The sequence below is a fragment of the Anomaloglossus baeobatrachus genome, unplaced genomic scaffold (assembly GCF_048569485.1).
Source record: "Anomaloglossus baeobatrachus isolate aAnoBae1 unplaced genomic scaffold, aAnoBae1.hap1 Scaffold_45, whole genome shotgun sequence".
NCBI classification, from domain to species: domain Eukaryota; kingdom Metazoa; phylum Chordata; class Amphibia; order Anura; family Aromobatidae; genus Anomaloglossus; species Anomaloglossus baeobatrachus.
Genome location: NW_027443837.1, coordinates 683060 through 690493, shown reverse-complemented (window position 1 = coordinate 690493; position 7434 = coordinate 683060). Strand labels below are relative to the sequence as shown.

The window sequence follows — 7434 nt, the reverse complement described above, 5'->3', positions numbered from 1 at the left end:
GTTTCGGTGTCCCAAGCAGCATTCCATCAGCCTCTGGAAGGTTCCTGGCAAATTGCACAGCTCGAAGGGCATGCTTTTGAACTCGCAGAGACCCATCGGGGTGGCAAAGGCGGTCTTCTCCCGGTCTGCCTCAGCAACGGACACTTGCCAATAGCGACTAGTGAGATCAAGGGTAGAAAAATAATTTGCAGTTCTCAATGCAGCTAGCTATTCCTCAATACAGGGGAGTGGTGCTGTCCTTCTTCTTTAACAGGACCAACGGAGCTGCCCAGAGGCTACAACTGTCACGGATAACCCCAGCCTCCTTCATGTTGCTCAACATGTCCTTGGTACACTGGTAATGTGCAGGTAGTTTTGGCTTATATCTCTCTTTGATGGGTGGGTGTGCACTTGTGGGGATGTAGTGTTTGACCCCTTTTATTCTTCAAAAGTCTAGCGGATGTTTGCTGAAGACTTGCTCGTATTCTTGCACTAGCCTGTAGACCCCCTTCTTGTGATGTGAAGGTGTGGAGTCAGTGCCTACGTGTAATTCCTTACAAAACTCCTCTGGCTGACTTGGTGAGCTGTCACTGAATGGGTGGGCTGAAGCAATGGTGGATGCTGCTGTTTGGATAGCATGTGTATCTACTGAGAACAGCTTATCAATGGTGGCAAATCGGAGCAGCTTAATCTCTTGCTCTCCGCAGTTCAACACTCTCATGGGCACTCTTCCCTTCCATATTAATGAATAAAACTATGATGTAAATAGCATATAGATACCCCACAAATGCAGATAAAAGTAGGTTATGGGAAAAGGGGGAAGAGAGAAACAGGAAAATAGTGGAATAAAGTATACCTTCCAGGTGGGAGAGGAAATGGCAGCACAGCCAGTGGAGGTGAAGCAAGGGGAGCCTGCAACTAAAGAGTTGAGAGCGTTATCACATGGTGACTGAGCCTGATTGTAACGGGAGCATAGAGGTGCCGATCCTGTCTTACCTGCGTTGGTGTAGAAGTGGGTGTCCTGTGGTGGAGTCAGCTATGTGCAGTGGTGGCCGTGGGTTCTTTTATGTGCGACCGTAGTAATAGCTGCGCCCACTTCCTGTATGGGAGTGGAATGCAGTGAGGGTAATGGAACGCACGCCTGCGCATTTGTGTTTAACGTCGCGCATGTGCAGAACGGAGAAAAGGCTGCGCTCACTTCCTAATGAAAGGGAGTGAGACGCATCTGGGAAGGGAAGGGAAAAGATTAGGGTTTGGGGATGATGAAAGGGCTTTCTACGGGCAAGGATGGCAAAGGGTGGCAGTGACGGAAAGTCAGGCAGCCTGTCCTGTCCTGTCCGTCCGTCTTTTTGTATCATGAATTGGAAAGACTGCAAGGGGGAGGGGAGGTGCTTGTGTCCAAAAGGAGGAGTTATTCAGATTCATTGCAGTGGGCGGCGGCTGCAAAAAGCACCATTCTTCTTGTTTTTGCTCTGCAAAACAGCCTTTTCAAGGGTTGGCTTGGGTGACAAAATGTCTTCTGTAGGCGTGGGTTTGTCTCCCTCTCCCTAAGATGTGTCCGGTATAGGCCAGGGTGCCACTCAAGGCCGTAACCAATTCGGGTTATAGCTTCTCGGCCTTTTGGCTAAGATCAAGTGTAGTTTCGGAGGACGCTACCTTGGTCGGTACTGGAAGATGCCTGGGATTGCACGTCTGCCGGCCTTGAGGAAGTGTGTGCGCCTTCTGGTGACACATAGCCCTCTTGTGCCTGGACGGTTCCCAGGCAACGGGAGGCGATCACCTTTGTTATTTTGAAGTCCTACTGATAAACAGAAAAAAAAAAAAATTAAATCTGTTCTTATCAGTTTAATATCTGATACGTCCCCTCTCTGGGGACCATATATTAAATGGATTTTTAGAACAAGGAGATGGAAAAAATCTTGCTCTGTCCACTCCACGCATTGACCTGGTATTGCAGTACCTCCAGGACCGGTGCACCCCTTCTTAACCCAGTTTCCAAAAGCAGAACTCAATTCACCTGATTCAAATGAGCCCCATTAGTGAATTGAAAGAAAGCAAAAACTTTATATGCACCTCAATTTGGCCAATTCACTTTTCACACTTTCACCCTTTTTTTTATCTTTCACACCTTTTACTTGCTTTATTGATGCAAAAAGCTGTGCCAAATAGCAAACTCATCTCCACTCAACTTGACCAACTCTGCTATGTCCCGTGCAGTATCTTATTCTCAGTCTTATCTAGATCATTTGCAATTGAATAGAATAGATCCCTTTTGGCTGCTTATGACTGTGTAAAATATGTAGTTTTACTGGGCTGGGATGAGAGAATCCATTGAAGCATGGTGTAGGGATTGTGGTTCCTGTGTGCTAAGAAGAGAGGCTGGCACCAGCCAGAAAGCCCCATTGCAGCCAATAATCACTTAATAACTTTTTCAACTTGTCATCATATGGGAGGCCTTCCATTCCTTGTAGTAGTCTAGTTGCCCACCTTTGAACTGACTCTAACTTCTGAATGTCCTTTTTAAAATGTGGAGCCCAAAACTGGTTCCCATATTCCAGATGTAGCCTTACAAGTGATTTATAGAGGTGTAACAATACGTTGGGATCACGGGATCTAATCTCCCTTTTTATACACCCTAAAATCTTGTCCCAAGCAGCATTCCATCAGCCTCTGGAAGGTTCCTGGCGCATTGCACAGCTCGAAGGGCATGCTTTTGAACTCGCAGAGACCCATAGGGGTGGCGAAGGCGGTCTTCTCCCGGTCTGCCTCAGCAACGGACACTTGCCAATAGTGACTAGTGAGATCAAGGGTAGAAAAATAATTTGCAGTTCTCAATGCAGCTAGCGATTCCTCAATACGGGGAGTGGTGCCGTCCTTCTTTTTTAACAGGATCAACAGAGCTGCCCAAAGGCTACAACTGTCACGGATAACCCCAGCCGCCTTCATGTTGCTCAACATGTCCTTGGTACACTGGCAATGTGAAGGTGGTATTGGCTTATAGCTCTCTTTGATGGGTGGGTGTGCACCTGTGGGGATGTGGTGTTGGACCCCTTTTATTCCCCCAAAATCTAGCGGGCTTCCCACCGGTAACCCGCTCCCCAGCTTGGATGGATGCTGAGGGAGCCCCTTTTGCCCGCAGGCTCTGGCCCTGGGAACTGTAGCCTTGGCGGTGACTGTGCTTCCCTCTACGGTGTGAGCTGTTGCCTTCAATCGGGTCTTGACTGCTGGGAAACCCTGGAGGTTCCTGTCGCTAACGGATTTGACCGGTTTTACGGCGACTCCTAGCCTGGTCGGGGTCCGTAGGCCCTGCCGGATGGTGCTGGCTTCTCTTCACTCCCCGATCTGGTACCGGCGGGCCACCGCCCATCCCCGGTCCGTACGGTTCACTCCAATCAGCCTCTCCTGCAGAAGGTCACCACCGTCTGCCAACCTTGCTGAGTGCCCGGGCCACACACCCGGACACGGTCAGTCTCCTCTCCTCTTCACTTCTCTAACTCCAAAACTGATCTCTAATCTGACTCCTTTTCCCGCCTCCAGGACTGTGAACTCCTCGGTGGGTGGGATCAACCGCCTGGCCCACCCCCTGGTGTGGACATCAGCCCCTGGAGGAAGGCAACTAGGATTTGTGTTTAGCTTCGGTGTGCCTAGCCGGAGTGTAGAGTGTGTTGGTGTAGTACCTGTGACGACCTGGCTTGTCCAGGGCGCCACATTCCCCTATAGTAAAATGCAGACCGTCCGCGGGCTGCCCGTCCATCACCGGTTTTATTTTCACAACTGAAAAAGAATAAAACGGTAAAACATGTAAAAGCATCATAAACATTTTACAACGGTACAGCTTCCGCTCTTCTCCCACCCAAACAACCTGGCCCTGATGCTGCCCCTAAGAAGCGGGCAGCACCCCTTGACCCCAGTCCAGCACCAAGTTGCCCGAGCGGGTTCTGTCTCTTTCAGGGGGCCCACGTCCAAGGGGACCCCTGAACCCCCGGAGGATCGCCACCGGTTACGGTAGTGGCGGGCCTAGGCCATCCCTTTCCTCCAGGCCCATCCTCCCAAATCAGCCTCTCCGGAGGCGGTAACGGTGTCAAGCCAACAAACATTTTTATTTACATTGCACTAAGTTTGTGGTTGCCCTGCAAGTTCTCGGGCTTGTCCGTAAGCAGTTCCTTACGCAATGGTTGCACAGTCCCTACGGGGACAACAGTCGCCGGCAACGGCCGGTTTAATCACGGTTCAATCAGGTAAACTTCTTTGGTTGATCATCTTTACTTATCATTTAAAACTTTCAAACTGGTACACTCAACACATAAAGCCCCCCCCTTTTAAAGAGTAGTTTCCCTGTACCTAAGTGGGGGTCTACCTAGGTTGGGGCGAGTGGACCTTCGGGGTCCGGTGTCAGTGGTGACAGGCAGTGGGGCAGAGGGAACAGTCAGTTCCTCCTCCCTGCTATCATGTGGGGCAGGCGGAGGCGTAGGGGAGCTGGGTACAGGTACATCCCTGGGCACTGGCTCGCGGTTAACCGTTTCCATCATTTCTTCATCCACGGGTTGTGGGAACAGTATCACTGGAAGGATCACCGCACCGTTCTGTGTAGGCCAGTCTGCTGGAAAATCACCCATCATGGTGTGGATTACCTCTTTTTCCTTCTCCACTGGACTGGGAACTGGAGCCTCATCCGCTACTCTCAATGCTGGTGGGCACTTCTTCAGGTGGTCTCGGGAAACCGTGGCCAAAGTCCCCCCCTGGTCACGGCTGATCTGGTAGGCCTTCCCATTCTCCCATCCTGTGGGCTGGACTACATACGGGGTTTTTTCCCATTGATCATCCAGCTTGTGGGCCCTTCTTTTCCGCTTCAGCACTACATCCCAAGGTTGGAAGGAACCGGCAGGCGCCTTCTTGTTGAAGCACTGCTCCTGTTGTCCCCGACTCCGGCACAAGTTCTTTTCAACATACTCCTGGACCTGTCGGTACTGTGTCCTCCGCCGAGTGTCCCATTCAGCTGTCGACAGGAGTGCTTCTGAAGCTTCCAAGCCCATTTCCAGATCCACTGGTAGCCGGCCGGGACGAGCTCTCATCAGGTATGCTGGAGTGCATTTCGTAGAGCTGGAAGGGATGTTGTTGTACATATCGACCAGGTCAGGTAGCTTCTCCAGCCACAGGTTCCGCTCTTCCAGTGGTAACGTCTTGAGGAGGCCCAGGACCAAGTGGTTCATCTTTTCACAAATGCCATTGGTTTGGGCGTGGTAAGACGTGGTCCGGATTTTCTTGCAGCCGTACAACTGGCAGAATTCCTGGAATACCTCTGCTTCAAAGGCCGGACCCTGGTCGGTAAGCACCCTCTCCGGGTACCAATGCGGTCAACAGAAATAAGCCTGGAAAGCCTTAGCAGCGGTGCGGCCGGTTAAGTCCTTAACTGGGACAACCACCAGGAACCTCGAGTAGTGGTCTACGATGGTCAGAGCGTAGGTGTACCCACTTCGGCTGGGGGTGAGCTTTACATGGTCAAGGGCAACCAGCTCCAGCGGTTGGTGTGTAATGATCGGGTGTAGGGGTGCCTTCTGGCTGGCCTCGTCCTTCCTTCTCAATGCGCAAGGGCCACATTCTCGGCACCAGGCCTCCACAGATTCCCGCATTCCACTCCAATAGAACCGCTCTCTTAACAACATCTCTAGCTTCTTCCACCCGAAGTGCACTGCACCATCATGGTATGCTTGCAGGACGGTGGGCACGTTAGCCTGGGGAATCACCAGCTGGCGGATCTTCTCGTGAGTCTTTGGATTAATCAGCTCGCGATACAACTTCCCCTGGTGTAGGTATAGCCGGGTCCGTTCTTGCCACAGACGTTGGGCTTCGGCAGGGGCAGCAGGGTCTATCCCAGCAGAACCCTGTTCCACTAGAGTCTTGACCAGGCGGACAGCAGGTGCCTGGTCCTGAGCTTCCTGCCAGTCCTGTCGGGGCAGCGGATCCAGGTTCACCCGTTGTTGGTAGACGTGCACCTTCTCAGTGAATGGCCGGTGAAATGCAGGCAACTCGATCTCTTCGAGGTCATCATCCTCTGGCCCCTCTTCCGACAGGTGGGGCATCCGGGAGAGTGCATTGGCATTGACGTTGGTACGGCCGGCCCGGTACTTGATGGTGAAATCGTAGTTGGCTAACCTGGTCACCCACCGCTGCTCCAACGCGCCCAGCTTGGCCGTATCTAGATGGGTCAGCAGGTTATTGTCTGTGTACGCGGTGAACTTGGCTGCTGCCAGGTAATGGCGGAACCGCTCGGTGATAGCCCACACCAGTGCCAAGAGCTCAAGCTTGAAGGAGATGTAGTTCTCAGGGTTCCTCTCAGTCGGTCGGAGTTTTCGGCTAGCATAAGCTATTACCTTTTCCCTTCTGTCTTGGACCTGGGATAGAACAGCCCCCAAGCCCACATTGCTGGCGTCGGTGTAGAGGATGAATGGGCGGCTGTAGTCAGGGTACGCTAGGATTTCCTCTCCGGTCAGGGCTGTTCTCAGCTGGCGGAAGGATTCCTCATGCTTTTCTTCCCACACCAATGGGGCTACTAGGGATCTACCACCCTTGGTCTGTCCTACGAGGAGGTCTTGCATGGGGGCAGCCATCTTTGTGTACCCCTTAATGAAGCGACGGTAATATCCCACCAGGCCCAGAAACTGCCTCACTTCCCTCACTGTGGTCGGTCTCGGCCAGTCATCATAGTATCATAGTTTTAAGGTTGAAGGGAGACTCTAAGTCCATCTAGTTCAACCCGTAGCCTAACATGTTGATCCAGAGGAAGGCAAAAAAACCCAATGTGGCAAACAAGTTCCAATGGGGAAAAAATTTCCTTCCTGACTCCACATCCAGCAATCAGACTAGTTCCCTGGATCAATACCCTGTCATAAAATCTAATATACATAACTGGTTATATTAAATTTTTCAAGAAAGGCATCCAGGCTCTGCTTAAATGTTAGTAGTGAATCACTCATTACAACATCATGCGGCAGAGGATTCCATAGTCTCACTGCTCGTACAGTAAAGAATCCTCGTCTGTGATTATGATTAAACCTTCTTTCCTCAAGACGTAGCGGATGCCCCCGTGTTCCAGTCGCAGGCCTAGGTGTAAATAGATCTTTGGAAAGGTCTCTGTACTGTCCCCTCATATATTTATACATTGTGATTAGATCTCCCCTAAGCCTTCGTTTTTCCAGACTAAATAACCCCAAGTTTAATAACCTGTCTTCGTATTGCATCCCCCCCATTCCTCTAATAATCTTGGTCGCTCTTCTTTGCACCCTCTCCAGTTCAGCTATGTCCTTCTTATATATCGGTGACCAGAATTGTACACAGTATTCTACGTGCGGTCGCACTAGTGACTTGTACAGAGGTAGAACTATATTTTTTTCATGAACACTTATACCTCTTTTAATACATCCCATTATTTTATTAGCCCTGGCAGCAGCTGCCTGA

At 51.0% G+C, this 7434-nt stretch overlaps 1 pseudogene; it reads left to right on the top strand.

Moving 5' to 3' along the window:
* The first annotated feature begins 1754 nt into the window (after nt 1-1754).
* Nucleotides 1755-1961, top strand: LOC142280260 (U2 spliceosomal RNA; annotated as a pseudogene).
* Nucleotides 1962-7434: the final 5473 nt, after the last annotated feature.